Below are 24,739 nucleotides of genomic sequence, written 5' to 3' on the forward strand. Positions count from 1 at the left end.
AATCTGCTAAAGGAAATGGCAGGGCGTACCTCAAGAGGCAAGCTTAGGAAAGCTGGCTGTTCCTCAAAGACATCCATAATACCAAGAGCACAAATCTACATCACAGATAAAGCAGGGCAGAAGGGAAACCAAAAAGGACAGAACAAGAGCTCTGCATATATCTGCAACCCACAGAAAAAACATGTGTTCTGGAAGACTCCAGACAAAGAATGATAAAAGAAATACAAAAAGTTGAAACAAAACAACCAAACAAAATTGGTGTCACAGATCAGAAAATACCAAGACTAAGGATCAAACTGAACGGGACTAACGGAAAGAGAAAGCTGAGATTTTATTGACTGATTGATTCACAAAATGGACAGAAATGAAACAAAAGCTTGTATGATTAAAATTGGGCACCTAGAGTATGTTGGAACAATTGGCTGGCCAACTAAAAATACAAGATGTCAGTGAAAACCTTCCCTACGCCACATGTTTGACATTAATGAGTCCAGCCTCAGAACATAAGAATTAATCATATTAAAAACCTCATTGCTGGACTGATTTTGGAGAGAAAAGCATGTAAAGTAAGGCATGCAGGCCACATTTAGTGAACTTCAGAAACAGGTAAGGTCAGAAGAAACTCAATCACATAGAAGTCTTCACAAAATAAAAAGCAAAAACCTGGACTATTGGAAGGTTCATTTGTTTGTTGTTGTTTTTTTTTTTTTTTATATTGAAACCAGAAAGATTGGCTAAGTGTGTTCACAGTGTAATAACTCACAAAAGATGTACACACCCTAGTAAATATCCAAGACAGAGAAAAAGACATGATCCAAGGGTAGGGAGACAGGGAAAGAGAAGGAATGGGGAAAAGCTAAAGGCATTGGCAATGTTTGCCTGAAGGTAAGAGACTCAGGGTGAGTCTCTTCGACTCTTTGAAAAGTAATATAGGAAGGGTGGTGAACAGATGTTCTCCATTTTCACTTAAGACAGAAAAAGCAGAGGATGGAAAGTGCAGAGGAAGGATAAAATCAGTTATTTTAGTTGCAACCATGTCTGGAGGAAATGGCACACTTTAAGGCCCTCTAGCAGGAATGACTGTCAAGGGTTAAAACTTTTTAGGAAAATGGGCTTCTAAATCTCATATGCAATTTTACAGGATTCATATGGGAAGATATGCAGGATAAGAACAAGTTAAAATAGGATGAGACTTCAGCAATCAAGTAATCTACTCCCTGAACAGGGGTAGGCAAACTTTTTTTTTTTTTTTTAATGACCAAATAATAAATATTTTAGGCTTTGAGGGCCATATGGTCTGCAGCGTAATTCCTCCATTGTAATGTGGAGGCAGCCGCAGACAATACGCAAACCAATGGATATGACTATGTTCCAATAAAATTTATTTACTAAAACAGTCATCAAGCCAGATTTAGTTCTCTAGCACCAGCTGTAAGTCTGCTGATCATGGTCTAAAGCGGTGGTTCTCAGGCTTTGTAAGCATCAGAAATACCTGGAGGATTTGTTAAAATACTCACTGCTGAGGTGAAACTCTATGTAGAGTTTCTGACTGAGTCTCGAGTAAGGCCTGCTAAATTACATGTTTTACTAATTGACAGGCAATGCTGATGCTGTTGGTCCACAGACCACGCGCTAAGAATCCTGAGGCCAGAGAATGGAATTGATAAGCCCCAGGTCCGGGCAAGGGTATGTGTATCTGTGAGTGTTGAGCAGAATAGTAAGATTTCCTGCTTTCCTGGTATACACACTGTGCATAATCCCCAGGCCTGTGCATTTGGTGGGTATTACTCCTGTGATTATGTTATTCTAAATGACGGGACCTCAAAATTGGGAGATTATTGGAGTGGGCCTGAGCTAATCACATATGCTCTTTAAAAGCAAAGAATGGGGCGCCTGGGTGACTCGGTCGGTTAAGCGTCCGACTTCGGCTCAGGTCATGATCTCATGGTCCGTGGGTTCGAGCCCCGCGTCGGGCTCTGTGCTGACAGCTCAGAGCCTGGAGCCTGCTTCGGATTCTGTGTCTCCCTGTCTCTCTGCCCCTCCCCTGTTCATGCTCTGTCTCTCTCTGTCTCAAAAATAAATAAACGTTTAAAAAAATTTTAAAAAGAAATAATAGAAGCAAAGAACATTCTCCTGCTGGCCACAGAAGCACCAAAACGATGCGACAACGTTCTGTTGCTGACTTGCAGATAGAGGCCACGTGGTTAAGGAGCTCAGAACAACCCCAGGAGCAAGGAAATAGAAACCTCAGTCCTACAACCATAGGAACTGAATCCCACCATCAAGAATGAGCTTTGAAGCAGATTTTTAGCTTTTCCCCAGAGTCTCCAGATTGGTCCAACCAACATCTTGGTTTCAGCCTTATGATGCTCCGAGCAGGGAATACAGTCGCACCAGTGCTGGACTTCTGCCAAGTGTGACCTAATAAATAACTCTTATTTTAAGCTTCCAAATTCCTGGTACATTTACTACACAGTAATAGAAATCTAACATTGTGTAAGGTGGATGTCCTCAACCTCCCCCATCGAACCAGTCACATTTGCACTGCCAGGCACCATTATCAACTCCAACAAAGACCTGACATGCTCTGTGCCACCCTTTGTCCCCTTTAAGCACACATTCCCCAAAGCACCGTGTTTAGGAAGCATTTCTCTTTGAATTAAAACATTCTTCAACTGCTCAGTCTGGTCAGGGTCTAAAGGAAACTTAGGTAATAAATAGCTTATATGTTTGGCAAGCTTAGCCACACTAAACCAAAAAATATAATTGTTTTTATTTTTTATCTTTCCAAGTACCTTTATGTTCTTTAGCATCTAATTTGAGACAACTCTGACTATTTCAATGACAGAACTGCTTTAAGAATCTTTAAAAAACCCCAAATGCGTAAAAAGTTCAGAAATACCCTCAACAGTTAAGTATTATAAAATCACATTAATTTAAAAGCATTACATTTTCTGACATTTAAAAAGTCTCTGACATGGCATATCCATAGTTTGATTTTTCTAATGTTTTTATAAAGGTCATGTTTATGGTATAATAAGCACACATTTGCAAGGGTTATTAATCAGAGCAAAGCTAGGTTACAAACAGATTTCCAAAGAATTTCCCATTTTTATTCTGAACATACTAGCTACTTAAGAATGTCACATTTTTCAAGAGCCTACTTGGAAAAAAATTAACGATTAATTTTGTTCAAAGGGATGTCTTCATTTTAAATGAGGCAGGAGTGCAGCTTAGGAAAATAAATGACAGGAATGTATTCTGCTAGCTCAGCAAACTTGTATGGCAATTTGGAAAATTCTAATTTAAGCCAATGCTTTAGAGGAGGTACACCACTGGTTTGCAAAGAAACTGATAAGGTCTATGAGCTTTATAAAGAATCCAGTGGGTATCGGCACTAGCCTTTTCTAATTTGTATGTGAAGGAAGGAACATACCCTATTAATGGTAAGAAATGCTGCAAAATCCTGGTCCACACAGGTGTTAAACTTTATTTTCTCAAACAATTACCATCTCATTTTATCTTAGCAAGAGAGATATTGGATTCCTTCTTGTTGAATATAAGAACAGACTTCTTTTGTTTTAAAATTCAAGAAATGTCAAGAAGAAGAGTATCCCTGAAGATATTTTGGCTACTAGCAATTTGGAAACATCATTTGCCTTTGTGACAAGAATTCAACCTAACCTACCCTTGAAATATAAGCACACTTTGAATATATTTGAGTTTAACAAAAGAAACAAACACACAATATGGCACAGTCTAACAGTTCATAAAAGACAGCAGATTTTTAAGCATTGGATTTTCAAATTTCGGTAAAACTCTTCAGTCTTTCCACAGGAGTTTCTCTAACCTTGTGTGTGATGAACTTTATAAACCAAACAGACAAGCTGGCACATGCAATTGTGCTCAAACAAGAGGAAGTACCGCTCCAAAGAGCCGCTTCACCTGGTGGGTGTTTAAACCAAACACCCGGCTAGATTGCAAGGGCTCCAAATAGCACAGCTCATAAAAAGACCAAGTACAAACCCATTAGAAATTGATGAAGTCAGTAATTGGCATTGCCAAATTACTAATGACACGAGATTTCTGGAAAACCTTTCTCGTATGGAACAACACATCTGCCTATCTTAATTTAGAAAATGAAGTGCTAGTTGTCCAAATGATCGGCCACCCTGAGGTTTTGGCCGAGGGACCAGTAAAGCAATAAGCCAAGTGTGACAGCAAGACAGGTGAACTCTCGAGGCAATAATTCCTCAACTGAGACAATCAGGGCAGGGAGAATGGGCCAACCAGGGAGAGAAAAAGAACGATGGTGAAAACCAGAAGGCAGGCGTCTTTGGCTATCACACACGTCCGGCTTGGGTTTCCACACAAATAAGGGATAAAGGCAAATTGAAAGGTTCTAGCCTTTCCTATGACCCGCATTAGAATAATTGAAGATGAATAATACAGAAAACGGAAATACAAACACGATGGAAATTTTTATATTAACTTTTTTAAAAACATCAAACAGGGCCGTCTGGGTGGCTCAGTGAGTTGAGTGTCCGACTTCAGTTCAGGTCACGATCTCCTGGTTCGTGAGTGCAAGCCCCGCGTCAGGCTCTATGCTGACAGCTCCGAGTCTGGAGACTGCTTCAGGTTCTGTGCCTTCATCTCTCTCTCTACCCCTCCCCCACTCATGTTCTGTCTCTCTCTCCCTCTCACTCTCTCTCAAAAATAAACATTAAAATTTTTTTTTAAACCAAGCAATTTGGTACTTATGAATATTATAATAAGGTGCAAAAATGTGTACTCAATTTGTAGTAGTTCTCTTCAGTAACATGACACTAAATTATTATTGTGTTTGGATTTTAAGGCTGCTACAATTATTGTTGGCAAGTGCAGATTATACATTGGTATAAAATGATTTGAATATTATGCTTTGAAATAACATATGGTCTCCAGCCATGTAATTAAAAAAAAAAAAAAAAAAAAACTATGAGAAACTGAAAAGCATCAGCGTACAGAGTAACAACACTGGCCAATCACAATGCAATGTGAGCCACAGATGTGAGTCACTTATGTCATTTTAAATTTGCTAGTAGGGGTGCCTGGGTGGCTCAGTCGGTTGAGCGTCCGACTTTGGCTCAGGTCATGATCTCGCAGTTCGTGAGTTCGAACCCGCATCGAGCTCTGTGCTGACAGCCCGGAGCCTGGGGCCTGCTTCGATTCTGTGTCTCCCTGTCTCTCTGCCCCTTCCCCACTCATGCTCTCTCTCTGTCTCTCAAAAATGAATAAAGGTTAAAAAAAATTAAAAAAAATAAATTTTCTACTAGCCACATGAAAAAGTAAAACAAAACAGGTAAAATTAATTTAATAATAATTTATTTAATTCAATTTGCATAAAAAAGCATTTCAACATACAAGCAATCTCAAAAAATGACCTATTTTATATACTCTTCTTTATGTATTAAGTCTTCATAAAAAGTATATATTTTATACTTACAGTGTGCCTCAATCCAGACCAGCCAATTTAAAATTTTTCTTTAACGTTTTTTTTAACGAAGTCGGCCGCTTAATCGACTGAGCCACCCAGGCGCTCCCAGACCAGCCAATTTTAAGTCTGTGACAGCCACATGTGGCTAGTGACTATTGTATTTGGCAGCATAGGCAGAGACGTTAAGAAATCAGATTGGGGGTAAGAATCTGAATTTAAAACTGGTCTCCACCACTAACCGGCTGTGACCTAAGCAACAGGGCTATTATTTCTTAACCTAATTTCCCTTCTCTGTAAAATAGAAAAAAAAAAAAAATGATAGTACCTCCCCTTAAGAGTTATTCTGTTGATTAAATGAGATAATCCATGCTTACTCAACATTGAACACATTTTAGTTTTAATATAATATTTTAATATGACACTGGAATTACTGATAGTCTCAAGATGTGAGAACCACACATAACTGTGAGAGTCTGCCTTTAATGGTTTGGTCATTTCCATGGCAAATTAAATATTAAATAATTTATAATAATTAAATAATAAAGGATCAGTACTTTGCTGATCCTTTCTTCACACACAAAAAAGCCTATCTTCTCACCCCCTGAGTTATCACTGGCCTCATGACCTGATCTTCCATGGTAATATGGTAGAGGTGATACCATGTGAATTCCAGAGTCTGAGTCCCATAAGGCATCACACTCCCGCCCTTTCTGTCCAGTAAGGCTGCCTGGTGACCATAGGAAAGGAAGGTGGTCTAGCCTAATGGAGGATGAGAGGCCATAAAAAGGAGAATCAAGGTTCATAGTCAACAACCAGCATCAACCTCCAGAAAGGTGAGAGAGGTCATCTTGGACCTTAAAGCCCCAGAGGTTCCTGATAAATGCTGCTATATGAGTAAGCCAGACCAAACAAGCAGAGGTACCCAAACACAACATATCATGAGGACTAACGTACTGTTGTTGTAAGGCAGTTAATTTGGGGGTTAATGTTAAGCAACGGGTTACAAAACTATTAACCCAAAACCCATTACGTTTTCTGAGTAAATCCAAAGGCATTTCTAAATTTACAGGAAATAAACACAAAGAGGAAAAACAATGGTTCATCAATGATGATCATGTACTATTTTGATTTGCTCCATGTAAGAAACAGCTGAATGGCTTAATGAAGCATTATATTCATTATAGAAAAGTTAGAAAATATAAATAAGCAAAGAAGAGAAAAAAATTTTTAGGGATGACTGGGTGGTTCAGTCGGTTAAGCGTCCAACTTCAGCCCAGGTTGTGATCTCATGGTTCCTAAGTTTGAGCCCCACACCAGGCTCTCTGCTGTTGGCACAGAGCCTCCTTCTGAGCCTCTGTCTCCCTCTCTCTCTGCCCCTCCCCTGCTCATGTTCTCTCTCTCTCTCAAAAATTAACATTAAAAACAAAAAAAAAACAAAGACACAAAAAATTTATATCACTGTAATCTCACTACCAGAAGTCACCTCTGTTATTTTTGACACCTCTGCTATTTTGCTCCTTTTTAAAATATATACTTGAGAGGAGGGCAAACACATTAGTTTACAAAACCAGAATCATTTGAAACTACCTTTGTTCTTTTGAGAACAATTGGATATTTTAGTAAATATACTTCTAAAACATCATTTTAAATTTTGAAACATACTTTATTTTAGGGACATATCATAACTGATTTACCCAATGCCCCATCATTGGTCATTTATGACATGTCCAAGTTTTCCCATTATAAATAAAGCTGACATAGAATAATTTTACCATCATAAATAAGTTGTTTCAAATGAAACAGAATAAAAAGGCAATCAATAAACGGGTGGGGAGAATAAACCATATCATGAAACACATCGTTCTATCATTATCCATTAGTTATATTATAAAACTAAAAAAAAACCCAAGTCTTTATGACAGCTAGATATTAACTCCATTCCTTTCAAGTCTTGGCAGCTTTAAGTGTTTTTACCCCTGTCTCTATTTCCATGGTGAATGGCTAAGCTGTTTAAACTATTTTTAAATAATAAACCTTTAAAAATGCACTGATTATGCTGTAACTATTGCCATCTGATAAAATTCTAATACTCAATGAATATTCCAATATTCAATTAATAACTCCATAAATAAAAGATGAAAACTAAACGCTAAGCCATATAATTTGTAAAATGACAAAGAGAAATTTCTCATTTCCCGCTCAACAGCTTTTTACTGTACCATATGTTTGAAAGATCAATTAAGAGCACACCAGGGTATCTGAAAACAGCACGTGTACACTATGAAATGATTAGAATGTGCTTGTGTTCCCAACAACATACTTCAATACATATCGTGAGATGTGTCCTTCGCCAAGAAGACTATTATCTAGTTAACTAAGCTAAGAAAAATACCTGTGACAATGAAAGGAAGTTGGATACACAAATCTTACATACTCCCGTGGCTGAGACGGTGCAATGTCCACATCCAGAGATTTTTCTGATGTCCAAATATTTAGGCTCATCTAGCCTTCCCTACTTCCTTTTCTTGAAACATATATACTATCACAATTGAAGACTGAACAACTGAATCTCAGAGCAGTCATGCCAAGCTGAATGTGTTCTAATACAACCCTATAAAAGCAGAGGACAGAGAGAGAATTTCGCTGTTCACCCAGCGCTGTCCAGAGGAGAACACCACCAAATTTAAGAAACCACTAGTATTCAATCACTGGAGACGTGTGTTCTGTTGTAAGGTAGCATAAGCCCCATGAACTTGCAACGTCTCAGTGAACTGTCACTCAAAATGATCAACTTTCCTTTACTCCCAGGCTCACCAAGCAACATACAGATTGGGCCTGTTCAGCAATCTGGAATGGGTGGACTTGAAAAGAAGCTATAAGTATATAGTCACTGGAAATTCAGCATAGATTCAACTGTGCGTTAGTAATTAGACACTTAAGTCTCGATTTCCCGTGCCTTTCGTTCATAGACATCGGTCTTTGAGAACGGGCTTGCTTCTTAGAGCAGTTCTCAGGTTATGGGGAGGCCAGTCAGGTAGCTGCCTGAGGCATCAATCTTAAAAGAAGCTCTGAAGCAGGGAGTCTCAAGGTTTATCAGAATTACCGGGAAGGCTAAACACACACACACACACACACACACACACACACACACACACACGCTTCTGGGCAACACTACCTGGGAATTTGCATTTCTATGAACTTCCCAGGTCATGCTGACTATATTGAGTCTATACTGACTTGAGGACCTTATACTGGGAGTCACTGCTCTAAATACCCTTGAGTTACACTGGGAACATGATGGCAGTTTATACTGGCTTCTAAATACGACTCTTTATAGACCTGGTGAAATGTAAGTCCTTTTGCTCCTACCAAAGTAGATAGTGCCTTGAGCAATGTCTCAGACCTGGCTCCTTAGGAAACAGAGCCCAAGGCAAAAACTGAGTGTTAAATGCTGTATTCAGGAGGTGCGTGGCCGGGACAGTGAGAGTGAGGAAACGAGAGGCAAGGCAGGGAACACAGGCAAGAGATGCAAGGTGATGCGTGGCCACTGCTTCCCTAGAAGCTGGGAAGAGACACAGCCAACCCTGGTGGACCGCATCTGACGTCTCCGACAGGCTGTTCAGAGAAACTACCGTGGAGCAGCCAATGAGAGAGAGGGGAGGGAGAGGGAATTTGGCTGCCTTCCTTCTCCTTTTCTCCATTGCCCTAAGTGTACCCCACAGGAACTTCACCATGAGAAGCTGAAGGTCTAGGGAATGGAGGTACTGAGGATTTCCAGGGAAGCTCATAAAACCTGTCTAATGCCAGCAGAAATTGAAAGTGTTACCTCATTTTCACCAACTTACCTCCGCTGAATGGGAATAGCATTCACCCCATCCAACTCTGAAATGACAGATCTTTCTACAAATTCTGAGATCTACGAGCCTATGGTTGTCTGAAAATGCTAAACAGCATCAGCTAAAATTCTTTGCCTGAATAATGCAGGTTTTGGTGCTGCTGACTGGGGAAAGGAGGATTATCTTGATTATTTTAAAAATCTAAATGTGAAAGTCTTTAATATGCCTTCCAAAAAGTTGTCTGGGTCAAAATTGCACACGCACAAAAAAAGTGTTGTTGTTATGCTAAGTGGAAAACATTTGTCAATAAGAATGAGGACTTTTAAACATATTTTCTTTTTTTGTTGTTGTTTATTTATTTGAGAGACAGAGAGATGGAGTGAGCAGGGGAGGGACACAGAAAGAGGGAGAGAGAAAGTCCCAAGCAGGCTCTGTGATGTCAGCACAGAGCCTGATGCAGGGCTTGATCCTACGACCCTGGGATCATGACCTGAGCTGAAATCAAGAATCAGACGCTCAACCAACTAAGTCACCCAGGCCCCCATAATAAATTTTTTTTTATTGTGTTTATTTATTTTTGAAAGAGAGGGAGACAGAGAGAGAGAATGCAAGTGAAGGAAGGGCATAGAGAGTGGGGCAGAGGATCCCCCAAAACAGGCTCCATGCTGACAGCAGTGAGTCCAATGTGGGGCTCAAACTCATGAACTGTGAGATCATGACCTGAGCTGAAGTCAGTTGCTTAACCGACTGAGCCACCAGTGCCCCTAGACATATTTTCAATGAGACTTTACAACTGTCTTAATGACTGTGATCCATTAAACCTTCTGAGTGATGGAAAGACTGCATATTGAATATACCAAAATATAAAGTACATGTAAAAAATCCTTTATGCTAGACACAAGATATGGATACAGTTTTTAGACACATAAAATTTTAATGTCTTTAGTAGAAAGATCCATTAAAATTTTTTTCTCACTAAATACATCTTAATGCAAAATAAATATATATGGATAAACATATGTATCCATATAGCATAAATCCAAAGAATATTGATCTGAAAGGCACTAAATCATTAAACTACCTAGCATGCATATATAAGTCAGTGCAGTCTTATCTAGGGGTCCTTAAGGTTCCTGAGCCTGTGAACTGACTGCCACACTAAAGCCCTCATTGGACAGTAAACTGGTCAACCTAGCAGAGATCTCATGCTTACCCCTTACCATGTTTATATTCCTTACTCTCCATTCTCCTAATGATCCCCTTCACACCTTCCAGGTCATTTCCTCATGTTCCTTGAAAACTTCAGCAAACGGAACGGAGTATCTGCACCTTCTTCCTTGTACAATACCTACACTGATCCAACCTACCCCCTAACATTAGGTAGACTTTTCTCTGTGCTCTACTCCAGTGGTTCTCAAAGTGTGGTCTTCGGGTCAGCAACATCAGCATCAAATGAGAACATGTTAGAAATGTAGATTCACTGGCCCCGCCCCAGACCTACTGAATCAGAAACTCTGGGTGTTAGACCCTACAAAACACATTTTAAAGAGCCTCAGGTAATTCTGATGCACCTAAAGTTTGAGAACCACTTCTCTACTTCATTCCCACCCACCTGTCTTCAGTCTAAGCATTTACCTGATCAATGTCTGGAACTATTCCTCCAAAATCTTGAATGCAGGCATTCTAACTTCTGATCGCAATCCATGTTTACTCTATGTTCCCTTTCTCAAAACCTCTGGTCCTTTGCTTCCAGGTTCCCTCTCAGTCTCTCAACCCCTCCTGCTCTTTTTTTCTTCCTTCCTTCTCCAGCCTGGACCACATGGTATACCAATTAAATTGTATTCTTCTGAGTACCCTCCATTCCCTCAACTCTTTGACTTTTGACCACACTGTCTTGCCATTGCCATTCCCGAAATCAATCCAACTGACTGTGTCTCTGGGTTGTTTCCATGCTGCCAAGTGCTGCTAGAGAAAATGACATAGCCATGCTCACTTGGCTTCATTACAAATTTATTATATTCAACCTCAGCTGGTTCCTCTGTGCTCCTTGGCAATTATTTTATTCTTCCCCAGTCTGCTTCCTTTCCCACCCACAGCAGCTGTTTCACAGCTTTGTAACTTTCCCCAAGTCCCCGACCTCACCTTCAACCTTCACACTCTTTTACCAAGAGAAGAGTCAAAGGCAGGAGATCTTTACCCTTTTTTTCCCCTCTACCTAAAAATGGACTCAAATATTTACGGTTGTCCTTTCCTTCTTTGTTTCCTCTGAAGTGTCTTGACCTCCTTTCCTAGACTTTCACCCATGTCCCTTTTCTCCTCATTCACCAAGATCTTGACACCTATTGAACGTATTGAACCTATTGAGCATTCTGATCATCACTGCTATGAAATTGTGTTATGTGTATGCACTACCCACCTTAATTCTCACACACTTAACATTTTTTTATCATGACAAAATATACATTCTATAAATATTCACCATTTTAAGTTATCTTTAAAGTTTATTTATTTTAAGAGAGAGCGAGCGAGCACAAGTGGGGGAGGGGCAGAGAGAGACGGGGGGAGAGAGATAATCCCAAGCAGGCTCTACACTCTCAGTTAAGAGCCCAACGCAGGGCTCGAATTCACAAACCACGAGATCACGACCTGAGCCTAAATCTGACGCTTAAGTGACCGGGCCACACAGGTGCCCCCTACATTATCTTTAAAGATACAGTTCAGTGGCATTGAGCACATTCACACTGCTGTGCAACTGTCACCACTATCCATCTCCAGGACTTTATTTATGATCCCAAACTGAAGCTCTGTACTCATTGAAGAATAACTCCCCCTTGCCCTCTTATTCGGTCCCCAATAACCACTGTTCTCCTCTCTGTCTCTATGAATTGACTCTTCTAGGTATCTCATATAAGTAGAATCATATCATATTTGTCCTTTTACATCATTTATTTACTAAACATAAAGCTTTTTCAAGGTCCATCCATGCTAGAGCAAGTATCAGAATTTCACTGCTTCTTAAGTTTGAATAATAATCCATTTTATGTGTGTACCTCGTTTTGTTTATCCATGCATCCATCAGTGGATATCTGGATTGTTTCTGCTCACAAAACTTTCGTATGGTGTCTATTTTTGACCTCATATTTTGATGAAGATCTTGAAGTTTAGGAAGATTATCTAAAGTCTTCATATTCACACAGCTGTTAAGCAGGTGGAATAATCAGATCTAAAACCTCCAACTTTATTCCACTATATCCCCCAGGCTGTATCTCCTATATTTGCACTTCTCTGGAGATTGTACTATATCTTTTTTCCACCTTCAGCCAAGTAGGCTTCCACCCTCACTACCCACTCCTTTCTAAAACCATACTCAGATCCATTCAATACTGAAAATTGTTTGACTTCCCACGTTCAATTTACTTCCCAAGGTCTCCCAAATTTGGCCATCAAAGGTCACACCAATGCTGTCTCAAGTGTCTCTTCTCTCTCCTCTCCTACTCAACGCCGGTCATTTTGTGCCTTTCCAATCCATCACTAATGTACTTTTTTAAGCCTCATCTGCCAATGACACCCTCAGTGCACTCTACACAGGACATCCCTCCCTCCTGAAGAGCTCAGGTCTCCATTCTTCTCCCCACATTCTCCTATAATGTCCTTTTCTTCTCACTCCACCTAACAAAGTCTGGTCCAGGTGCAGGTCATAAGTTACGTTTGTGGAGTCTCACAGACCATCCCAACTCCCGCCTGTTTCAGGCAGAGTAACCATGTCCTTCTCTGAGCTGCCATTATTGATGCTACTGCCCACCATATTATTATCATTATCTGCATATGTGTCATTCTCCAAGATACTGTGAACATCGTGAAGACAATTACTACTTTTAAACAGAGTAGAAAATTTATATATTTGGGTATTACTTGTGACCTCCTCATAGCCTCAGCCATTTTTTATCCAGCTGTAGTTCTGGCAACTAGCTTCACACAGTTGTAACCATTCAACTACTGACTTCAGCGATAATGGGTGTCTGTTGCTTTCTTGCCCAGAGCTTATCTGATACCTCAGGGAAGGATGCCTATGGGAGGCTGAGTTCATACATATGCACAGATTTAAATTTGTGGGGGAGTTACCCCACATTGCCACCCATACCCAAAAGGAAACACGAACTGGTGGACTGCCCCCTTCGGCAGAAGGAAGTGGAAATTTCTGAGGCTACTGTATACAGCAACTCAGAGGGCTGCAGCATGATTGAGCCTAGTCGTCCAGGGCACTGATCAGCTTGATCATTCTTCCCAATCCTCCATTCTGGTTCCCTGCGACCCCTTCTCAAAATAAACTACTTGCAATGCAGACCCTTGTCTCAGGCTCTGCTTTCTGGGGAATCTCAAACTTACAATCAGAATATTAAATCTTGGGGGCACCGGGGCGGTTGAGTCGCTTCAGCAATAGACTCTTGATTTCAGCTCAGGTCATGATCTTACAGTTCATGAGTTCAAGTGTTAAAAGCTGTGTAACCTTGGGCAAATCACTTGACCTCCCTGCGATTCAGTTTTCCTCATCCATAAAGAGAATATATTACGAGGAATTATACTCATAGGCTGAAAAAGTGTATTTCCTTTCTAATGTATATCAGGTGTCATGAGAAATATTAGAAGTAATTGTCTCTATGTTGATATTTCAAAAAATTTTGAAACATTCCCCACAGATTTATGCAAACCTACCAAAGCCAACAAGCAGGTTATAAATTTAAGAAAGTAAGAAAAATGAGGTATCAACTAGTCAGAGAGGAGTAGGAACTACAGTTAAAATTGCTGATGCTGTAAAACTTTAGAAAACCATTGAGGAGAGTCTTCTAAGGAGCACCTTCTAACATAACAAGGGCTCCTGGGGAAAAACCTGCAGCCTGGATATGTACTCCAAACACAGCGTAAGCAGCTCGGATGAGGAGAGCGCGGCCTAAATCTGCTCTCTCTAAGCCCTTCAGAATACGGACTGCTCTTACAGCCAGATGTGGGCATTGCAGAAGAATTCTTAGATCTTGGAACATCCCACACTTGACAGAGGAAGACAATTTGGGGGAAAAAAGAAAGAGAGAGAGAGAAATGAAAACCACAGTGAACTAATTCTCTGGAAGGGCAACTTGAATGCTCATTTGTGTACATACAGACAAAAGGTGGTATCTTGGGTCTTCGAACATATGACAGTGAATAAGGATGACTTGGGCTTTTCATGATGGATTTCGATTAAGGAACCTTTATGTTCCATCTGAGAATCTGAGATCTACCTCTTATTAACTGTGCAGGGCCAAGCCAAGTGTTCAATTTCACTAAATCTAATTAAACAAAAAACAGAATTTTAAAGGAAAGAGAAGGCGGGGGGCGGCGCACCTGGTGGCTCAGTTGGCTAAGCGACTGATTCTTGATTTCACATCAGGTCATGATCTCACAGTTTGTGGGTTCAAGCCCTGCATTGGGCTCTGTGCTGGCAGCACGGAGCCTGCTTGAGATTCTCTGCCTCTCCCTCCCTCTGCCCCTTCCCCTGCTCTCTCTCTCTCAAAACAAAAAATAATTTTTTTTAATAAAATAAAGGAAAGGGAAGGGGAAGTAAGGGAAAGAAAAGAGGGAGAAAGGGAAGAAGGGAAGAAAGAGAGGAAGAAGGGTAGAAGGATAAGCTTGGTTTTTGAGGTGAGGCCATCCTGGGCTTGGATCCTAGCTCTACCACAGAATTGCTTTTGTATTTAATAAATCATTTAACTTTTCTGTAAAATGAGAGCATTCTCTTCAAGATCAGATACGGATATGTGAAGTGCCCAAAACATAGATTTATGCATAAATGGACATCATATGTGTCACCGTCCTCATCGCCATCATTATAAATATTAGTGTCATATCACCTCCAGAACGCAAACATGAAATGCAAGAAGCAGAGACTCAGGCATCCAAAAGGACAGAAGAAGAGCAGTGTAATGGAGTTATTTTTCTCTTCTAAAGTAGCTTTCAGAAATTACTTTTCTTTTCCCTTTTAAATGAATCTTCAAATGCCTCTGGAGACAGGTGATTTTCAAGAGCTGAGCGAAAGTGAAGCCGTTCCGTAGTGGAGCATAATACCTAAGGGATACAGTCTGGTTTGCAAAATGTGTGTCATCAGCGAGATGCCACCCGGTGCAGCACTTTTTAGTTCAAAGGTTGCAGCCACATGTGATTTTAAGCAAGGATCGCTGCAGGACACAATATGTATTATAGCTTAAGTAGGACTGACCAGTAGCCCATCCAACTAACAACAGGCTTCTTCCTCAGATAATGCCAGATGCTTCAAGGGAAAGTACAAAATGCATCAGATATCCCTCACCACGCTCTCTAACGCCCCAGAGAGAATTTATTCTTGACCTCAGCCAGTCATCAAGCTATGCCCAGAAGCATGAGATCTAACAGCTGTCCTAATAATTTTATCCTTGTAGTCCAACTGCAGATGTATCAGAGGTATGTTATGCACATACAAAGTCCATGAAGGTATTTCATTTGATTCCTTTAAAATGCTCTCCCTTTAATTCTAATTGCTGCTACCTCTTGTTAGAGCAAAAAAATGTAGTGTATATAAGAACAGCATTTTATTCTCCTGAAGTACTCTGTAATTATAGAGATAATTGCCATTATGTATCTTCTCTACGCCAGACCCTGTGCTAAGCAGCTTAGATATATGATTTCGCATCATCATAGTGCTATTGGTTTTATAGCCCCATTTTACACATAAAGGAAGTGAGGCTCGCAGTGGGTAAATCGTTTTGTCCAATTTCCTACAGTTAGTGTCAGAGTTGGATGGGGATCCAGCTATGTCTAGCTCCAAAGCCATCCAGAGTGTGCTTCCTTTGAAGTTCCTTCACAGGGTAGAAAGAGGCAGTGACCTGGTGAGTTAGGATGCTCATAATGCAAGGGGGCAGGTGGGAAGGCTGGACATAGAGTTTGGACTCAGATCATTCGAATCAGAGCACTGATACTTTGCAGGTATTTGACCTTGGGGGATTTACTTAATCTCTCCCCCTTGGTTACATTATCTACAGAGTGGAGACAGTAAACTCTCCTGCCTAAGAATGCCTGAGATAATCCCAGGCCCCTTATATACCTGGCACAGAGAAAATGCACAACGAATATTCGTTGTTACTATGATATTCACTGTGTTGTGACAGCACATAATCATTATACACAGTCAAATCGAAGCTGGCCCATGTGAGTGAAAGCAGGACAGTAAATTCAGCCACAATCCAGAGCATTTAAATATTTCTCTCTTAAACCACTTAATCAATCAATAACAGGCTTTCTGATCTAATCAGAACAACCATGTCCATATATGGTACGTACATTCATCAGACTGCAGCTCTTTAAACAATTGATCATTGTCTATCAAGCCCATACGATGCATTTCCAGAGAACTGTCCAGCAAAATAATGAGAACGTAGCTCCTACCAAACAACGTTTCACTGTGGGGAAAAATCTACTCCTGAGTCAACTTCCTCATAAATCAGCAGCGCACGCAATTACCAAGTCCTGAAGTGAGCAAGGGCCTTACCACTGAACCCATCCTCTCCGGTTAGCCAGGAAGGAACTGAAGTTACTACCTTATAAATCATTTTGTGTCTTGTTAATATTTGTTTTAATGGTATTCACAAAAAGGAAAACTATGAGAAAAACATGAAAAAGCAACAGCTTATTGTTCTCACCAATGCGTTTGCTTAGTTTTTCTAAGTTCAACAGGTACGTGCTCTTGAAGAACAGACTTCCCCGGGTGGAAACCGATTCGGCGGCTGTGTGGCCTGGGGAGAGGTACTTCTGCTGCCTCTGCTCCTGCCCTGGCGAATGAGGGTAGTCGGAGCTGAACCTACTTCACGGGATTACTCTTCATCCCACAAAGATTCGAGTGCTTGCTTTGGGTGAGATAGTAGTCCACACATTATAATCACAACAATGAATAAAGCAGACTAATTTTTTCTGCCCTTAAAAGGTTTATAATCATAGGAAGAAAGACAGCAAATCAAAATATAATATGGCAAAAGGGGTAAGTTGAGCTCCGTCTTAGGTCCTGATGGTAGTAAATCTTGCGATCTGTTTTGAATCACCCATTTGGCCTTGCTGGACATCATCACCCTCCTCATAATCATCACCATAATAAAGCAAAGTGGGGTAAAGTGCAGAGAGCTGCACTGTGTAAAATGGTAGCCACCAGTCCCATGTGGCTCCTGAGCACTGAAAATGCGGCTGGCCCAAATTGAGATGGGTTCCAAGTGTAAATACAGTGTATTTACCAGGTGTGTCCTAAATGTAAGTACCAGGTTTTGAAGACTTCACTACAAGAAAAAGAAAATAAAATAACTCATGAATGGTTTGTATTGATTGCATGCTGAAATGATAATATTTTGGATATATTGAGTTAAATAAAAACATCGTTTAAATTTAATTTGTGCTTCTTTTTGCTTTTTTTTCAAATGTGAGTGCTAGAAAGTGTAAAATTACTTGTGTGCTTTGCATTTGTGGCTTATCTTATATCTCTATTTCTACTTGGCTAGAGAGTGATGGACGCCAGGTTTGGAGTAGGGGGAGGCAGAGAGTGGTCAGCAAATACCTTTCTTAATAGCATGACATTGAGCAGGGACTAGAAGGAAGTGAGGGAGAGAGTCATGTGGGCCACAAGTAGCATTCCTTGTGAGGGAACAGTCAGGAATAAATGAAATAATTTACCCTACACAAGTAAAAAGAGACCTGACACCTAGTAAAGAGGTAAATTTTAGCTCTGATGATTATTCAAGGCTCAAAAACATGGACTGATATTTACAGATATGTATTTATACCGTATGATTAATTTTTAAAAATTAGTTTTGAGTTTTCTTTTTCCGAGGAGGAAGAGCCAGGATTAACTGTCATCAGGGATTAAGGAAAAGCAGCTGGACAGAAGACCTGAGTGCACTATGGATGTGACCTTGTAAGATTCAGTAACTCACTTAGGCCTTTCTGAGCCTCATTAATTGGTATAATATTGGAGGGGAAAGATAAATAAGAATATCTGCTCTGCCTTCTGTAGAGAATTGGTGAAGCGTTAGAAAGTTCTTTAAATTACATAATGCAAGAAAACTCACACTGGAGTACTCAAGTGATATGCACCTGTTAATTTCATAATAGAAAGGTACAGGGGAGATGTCCAAAACAATTCCAGTTCAATAATTATTATGTTGAAAGGATTTCCTTCAGATTAATATCTCCCTTTCTCTCTCTGTAGATAGATGGATCGATCTGATCTGATCTGATCTGATCTTATCTTATCTTATCCAGTAAGTGTTCTGGATATTTTCTTTGTCCCCCTGTGTACACTCTAGCTTTCTCCTGTCCTAGGCAATGGGCTCCTTAGCCTTCCAGCTTCTGGTGGTTTTGGTCATTGGAGACAATAAGCTATCTGAAGGCAGAACAAGTGTTAAGTTTGAGGATTTTATTCCTTGATGGGTCTCCATTGGTTGGTGTCCCTCTACCAAACTCCTATGAGGCAGCGCTCTCCATATTATTCAAAGATGTCTACCCTTCTCCTTGTCCAAGGTACTGCACAATCTTCGTTGTTTCCTTACATCCTACTCAACCTTTGTACATAGTTGCTTTATTAATCCTTCAGAATTACACAGTTTTAGTGTGATATCTGTTCCTTGCTGGGGCTCTGTCATTGATACGTATGTGTAAAATAAACTACTTAAATGAGAAAGAAGTTATTGCAAGCTTATAAAAGTAGCTTATCATGTATATATATATTTTTTTTACATTTTATTTATTTTTGAGAGAGAGAGAGACAGAGAGCATAAGTAGGAGAGAGGCAGACAGAGAGGGAGACACAGAATCTGAAGCAGGCTCCAGGCTCTGAGCTGTCAGCACAGAACCCGACACGGGCCTTGAACTCACGAACCGTGAGATCATGACCTGAGCCGAAGTTGGACGCTTAACCGACTAAGTCACCCAAGCGCCCCTCATGTATATTCTCTTAAAAAAACAAACGAACACACTAAGAACCCCAAGCCTAGGCCATACATCCCCTGTGTAAAGACCACTGTAGATAGTTGTTTTTCATGTTGATCCACGAAGCTGACCATTAGACTGGTGAGTTAGGCAAATTTGTTATTTGTGGCTCCTTCTTTGGGCTTATACAGAGCCCAGCCACTTACATAGCAATTAGTCACTATTCCTTCATGGCCAGCTGCCATCACTTCCTTCTGTAACCCATACACTCTAGTGCTGGGAAGGCACACCTTTTAGGTCAGTGAGCGTGCCAAACTCCCTTCACACTCTCCGCCTTTTACACTATGCCATCTGTCAGTAGTGCGCATATCTGCTCTCTTTGTGGCTATACCTGCTAAGGACCTGCTAAGGTCCTTTATCAATTAAAAAACACTGAAAACACATTCTGTATCAAAATAAAAGCAGTACCCGGGTGACTCTGGGTTTTGGCTGACGTCATGATTTTGTGGTTGTGAGATTGAGCCCCACATGAGCTCGATGCTGACAGCACAGAGCCTACCTGGGATTCTCTCTCTCCCTTTCTCTATGCACCTCCCATGCTCACACTCTCTCTCTTTCAAAATAAATAAATAAACTTAAAAAAATAAATAACTAAAAAATAAAAACAGTTCCCAACCATAATACTCAAAATGCACACATCTGGAAATTAGAACAGTTTCCCAGGGCTCGTGATCCCCCATAAGTTTTCTGAGCCCAAACCTTTCTTATTCTTGAGGTAACACTGCATGTTAGTTTTAACTTTGTGGTTGCTTTGCCTATTTAGTCACCCATCAAAGCTCCTCTCTGTACCTCAAGATTCTACCCTGGTATAATTTCTTGTTAAAAGCTACCACTAAACCCTAGACTCTGGATTAAGAGCCCTACTTCATGTGTATCTGGAACACAGCATAAGTACCTCCATCAGAGTCCCAAGCACACCTTACTGTCACTGCTGGGTCCCCTGCCTTCCCCGTAAGTGCCACTCTTCATTCTCTATCATCTTTCCTTACTTTATTTATTTTAAGATCTTTATCAATACCTGATGATATTTATTTGCTCCTTTATTCATTATCCTTTTCTTTCACTGAAGTGTAAGTTCCACGAAATGATGTTTTGTTCATCACAGTATCCCCAGTATCTGGAACAGTACCTTGACACATAACGGGCCCTCAATAACTATCTATTACATGAATGAATGAACAAATAATCTCATGTTTCTCACCTAATATTGAGCAGGCACTTAATTAATTCCTGTTTGAATGCTGAGTGGCTTCCCTCTCGTAGTGCACTCCAGTAGCAGGTTATTTCATGTATTCCTAGAAGAGGTCTCCTATGGCATGGAGGTAACGAATCTGAGCCATCTAGAAGGAGCAGCTTGGACTCAATGCCAGACATTTATTATCATTTGAGAATGTAGGCTTCGTGCTGCCAGATTTTTCCATGTTGCAAGAAAAGTCAAAATTCTTGATTTTTCTATGTTGAAGTTTCTTCATTGTTAAAAGTGGTAATTAATTTAAAAGATTATAATTATGTGACTCAAAATATGTTCAAGTGTAATACATCCGGTAGCCTATCAGTCTGAGAACTCTACCCCACATCCTTGCCCTGTAAAATGTATCCATAAAAAAAAGCTGTTAAATATCAGCATTCTGGACTAGTGCATTGCTTTAAAAATATCAAAAGTAATTTCTTAATATAGATTAAGAAGGAAGAGCAAAAGCTTGTATATTTATTTTTAAAAATGTTCTCTTGTAGAAGTCACAAAGACTATGAGATAAAACTACTAATTAGCACTTAATTTGAAACTTAATTAAACTGAATTCTACTGTGCTAAAACTCAATGATCTCAAGGATCCTATGACCTTCAATTTGTTTGTAATGTGATTCTTCTTTCTAAGCGGACATGGGAGAGCACAGAATACAAGAGTAAGAAGAATTCCTCAAAAGTCATCTTGCCAATCAATTTCTTCCATTATAGCTGAGGAAATGAAGGGTACTAGAATAAGAGACTTGCCTGCCATCATGTGACGGCGGAGATGGAAAAAGAACCCACTCTGTGTTCCACAGCATCTATCTACCGCCCCTGAAACCCACCTGCTCCATCATGCCTCCCCTGTGGTTTAGACCCTTTGCATTAGAGGTGGACTTTGCTGTCCCGCTCATGTCTGGATTAGACTCTCTGGACTATTCTCTGCTTCCTGACCCAGCAGTACTCAATGGTCCAATTCCTGCCACTCCCACACCAAGCCCTGCCTGCCAAAGCCTCAGCCTGGGACATGTGCCCAGATGAGCTCAGTCACCAGGGAGAAAACATAACTTGACCAGTGATGGCAGAGGTGGGGGTGGGAAGTGGAAATTTACCATCCCTGTCCACTGCGGAACATCTGATGCACCACTTTGCCTCCTCCAAGGGTCTAACTCACTTCCACATGATGATGCTCCTTAAAATAGTTACTCATTTATGACAGGACTAGCAATGACTCAAAATCACTCTACTTCCCTTATAGGACAAAGCCAGAAGAGACTTCAACAAGGCCATACAACCTTACATGACTAGACATGGACTTACCCAAAGCTCTCGTCTTTATAATTTGTCCTTGTCATGCTATCAGCTTCTTTTTTTCTAGCAGTTTGAGATATCACTCATATACCATACAATTCATCCTTTTAAAAACAATGAGCTTCTGATAGCTTACCTGAAACATTTTACAGTGGGATCAATGAAAGGTCACATATCTCAAAAAAAGGTGTTTCAGTTTCAGTTTCAGTAGAAACTACAGAAAGCCCGGGGATTAATTCTGCATGAGACATAGCATATTTATGATGTGAAGACACAAAAGCGAAGATTTTATGATTTTTTTGGTAAGCTATAGTTGGCCCCTCGACTAAAGGCAGAAATTGAGGCTCCAGGGACATATTTTCAAATTCATGTCTATATTAGCTTTATAATCTTGTTGTTAGATGTAATCATGAACCAGTAGGGTTTATTCTAGTTTCTAATCATTTTATTATTTTTTTTAACATTTATTATTTTTTAGTACTTACTTACTGATTTTGAGAGAGAGAGAAAGAGACAGAAAGAGAGAGAGAGAGAGAGAGGCAGAAAGAATCCCAAGAAGGCTCCACAATGTCAGCACAGAGCCTGACATGGGGCTCGATCTCATGAACCATGAGATCATGACCTGAACCAAAATCAGGACTTGGATGCTCAACTGACTGAGCCATCCAGGTGCCCCTCTATTCTTTTTAGATATCAAAGAGTCAATTATAATTAACACCAATACTCCAAAACCTATGGCTTTGCATGCAACCATGCACCAAGAAGGTAGCTGTTAAGGTAACAGAGGGCCACACCCTCCAATACTCCACTTCTAAGTGGGAGTATTTAAATAGGTAGATAGATTCATTTGTATTATGATAGATAGATGGGTAAATGATAGATAGATAACACAGATTCTAGTCCCAGAGACAAAATCAGGTCTAGAAAGCTGACAGTTTATTTTTCTTCCTCCTCCTCCAAGTGGCCACCTCTGCCTGAATTTCTCTATTCATGTAGACATATCCAAAGAAACAATTTGAGAAGCGTAATGAAGTTTAAGTTCAGAGGCTTTCAGTAGCTTACCTTTAATAAAACCCAGATGTGATTCAAACTTGAGTAGGCCTTACTTGCTAAGAGTATTTGTATTTATTATTTAAGGAAAAATCAAGCGAGCTGATGATCTGAATCACACTGCCGGGGGAGAGAGATATTTAGTTAAATAGTTATTATTCTTTTTTAATAACTCCTATTTAGATTGGCTTCATTATGTGACTTACAAATCACATCATCTTTATTAAAGGCACTTAAAATATTCAACATGAAATGAAATTCCGAATGCCTGATTTACTATAAATTGTGCACAGGTGTGGGATTGTTTACAGTCCTTTGGTACAGTAGGAAGTCAAGCTTTCATTTATGTTTCATGGTGCGGTAAATACCATTTAACTCTGAAATGTTAGGATCATTATAAGGAATCTTTAAATATGAAGCAATTGTCAATGCAGATCAACTTTAAGACTCAGCGACCATCAGGGTATCTCCTTAAAGACATGGCAAGTGCTTCTTTGTTAGAACCTTGAAAAGGAGAAAACTCTCTCTATATGGAAAATATGTAAAACCCTACACACTCTGGGGAGAAAAAAGACTGCAGATTAGGGAAGTGTATGCTAATATGGGCAAAACCTGAGATAGGTTCCCCTGGGATGGCAGTGTTTGGAACGGGCATGCACCATCTCAGCACAGCTATAAATTGCTTCTGAAGATGAGATCAGTTGAGGATCTATGGTCTCTTTAATTGTGTTTTAGTTGATGTTTCCAAATCAGTAATATCTAGTCTCTAATCAGCTCCAGAGACTGGAAAAAAATACAAATTGTATGCGTGCGTGCTTCATGACCTGAACCCATTCATTTGGCAGTGATGTGGAGGAACTCTATGCTGGGAACAGACAGCGGGGTTTTAGTGCTGGCTCTGGTGCTTCCACTCATGTGGGACCTTGGAAGATAAAAACTGCCCTGTGACTCAGTTTCCTCACCTATCAAAGGGGCAGCCAGAAAACATATCTGGACTCCCTCTTGGCCCCAAACTCTATGATAAGTTGAGTCCTAATATTTGGAAAAAACTCCCGAATATCAGCTTAAAACTGCTGGTAATTATAAGCAAAAAATAACAAAAACAAAGTCACTTTGGATTAGTTTTGTTTACGATTACTCTCATGGGTGGCATCAGTAACTACAGAACACATACTATGTTCTAGGTACTGAGCTGAGATCTGTGAAGCTCATGTAATGCTCACAACAACCTGTGAGGAAGCTCTTATTTCCTCCAGGTTGCGGTGAAAGAACTTACCCAAAACGGCACAGCTCACCTTCTCACTTCGTGCCAGTGCTCTGGACCCCTATCACCTCCTCACATAACTTGGGAATCCTGACTGTTCTAACCAATCTCATAGCTTCCTCCCATCTATGGACATTTAAGATACCTTCATATTTTACCAATTTGTTTTAAGAAATTGCCCACCCCAAGTCCCAGAGTATGAAAATAAATCTGATATTGTTGTTTTACATTACTTAGAATTAAAAAGAGGGTTTTACTCCTACCTTTTCATTTCATTTTTTATGTTTCTTCATTGATTTTTTTGCATTAAATGTTAAAGATAATTTTAATAGAGTATGGTTTGAGTTCCTTCCATCCTAATATGTTTCATGAACAGCTATTGTAAAATAATATATTTAATTGTCTAAGAATGTCAACTCTTTTGTGTCAATAGCTTTCTTTCACTGGTTCTCTTTTTACACTCAACCTGTTTAATTGAGCCAATGATGAAAACATCTGGAGTGTGTTAACACACGTAAACACACACACACACACACACA

At 40.0% G+C, this 24,739-nt stretch overlaps 1 protein-coding gene across 5 annotated transcripts in view; it reads right to left on the reverse strand.

Moving 5' to 3' along the window:
• The window catches only part of ZNF385D (zinc finger protein 385D), an 886,977-nt gene that overhangs the window by 242,884 nt on the left and 619,354 nt on the right, over window positions 1-24,739 (reverse strand). The window lies entirely within an intron of this gene.

Source organism: Acinonyx jubatus, chromosome C2 (assembly GCF_027475565.1).
Source record: "Acinonyx jubatus isolate Ajub_Pintada_27869175 chromosome C2, VMU_Ajub_asm_v1.0, whole genome shotgun sequence".
NCBI lineage: Eukaryota > Metazoa > Chordata > Mammalia > Carnivora > Felidae > Acinonyx > Acinonyx jubatus.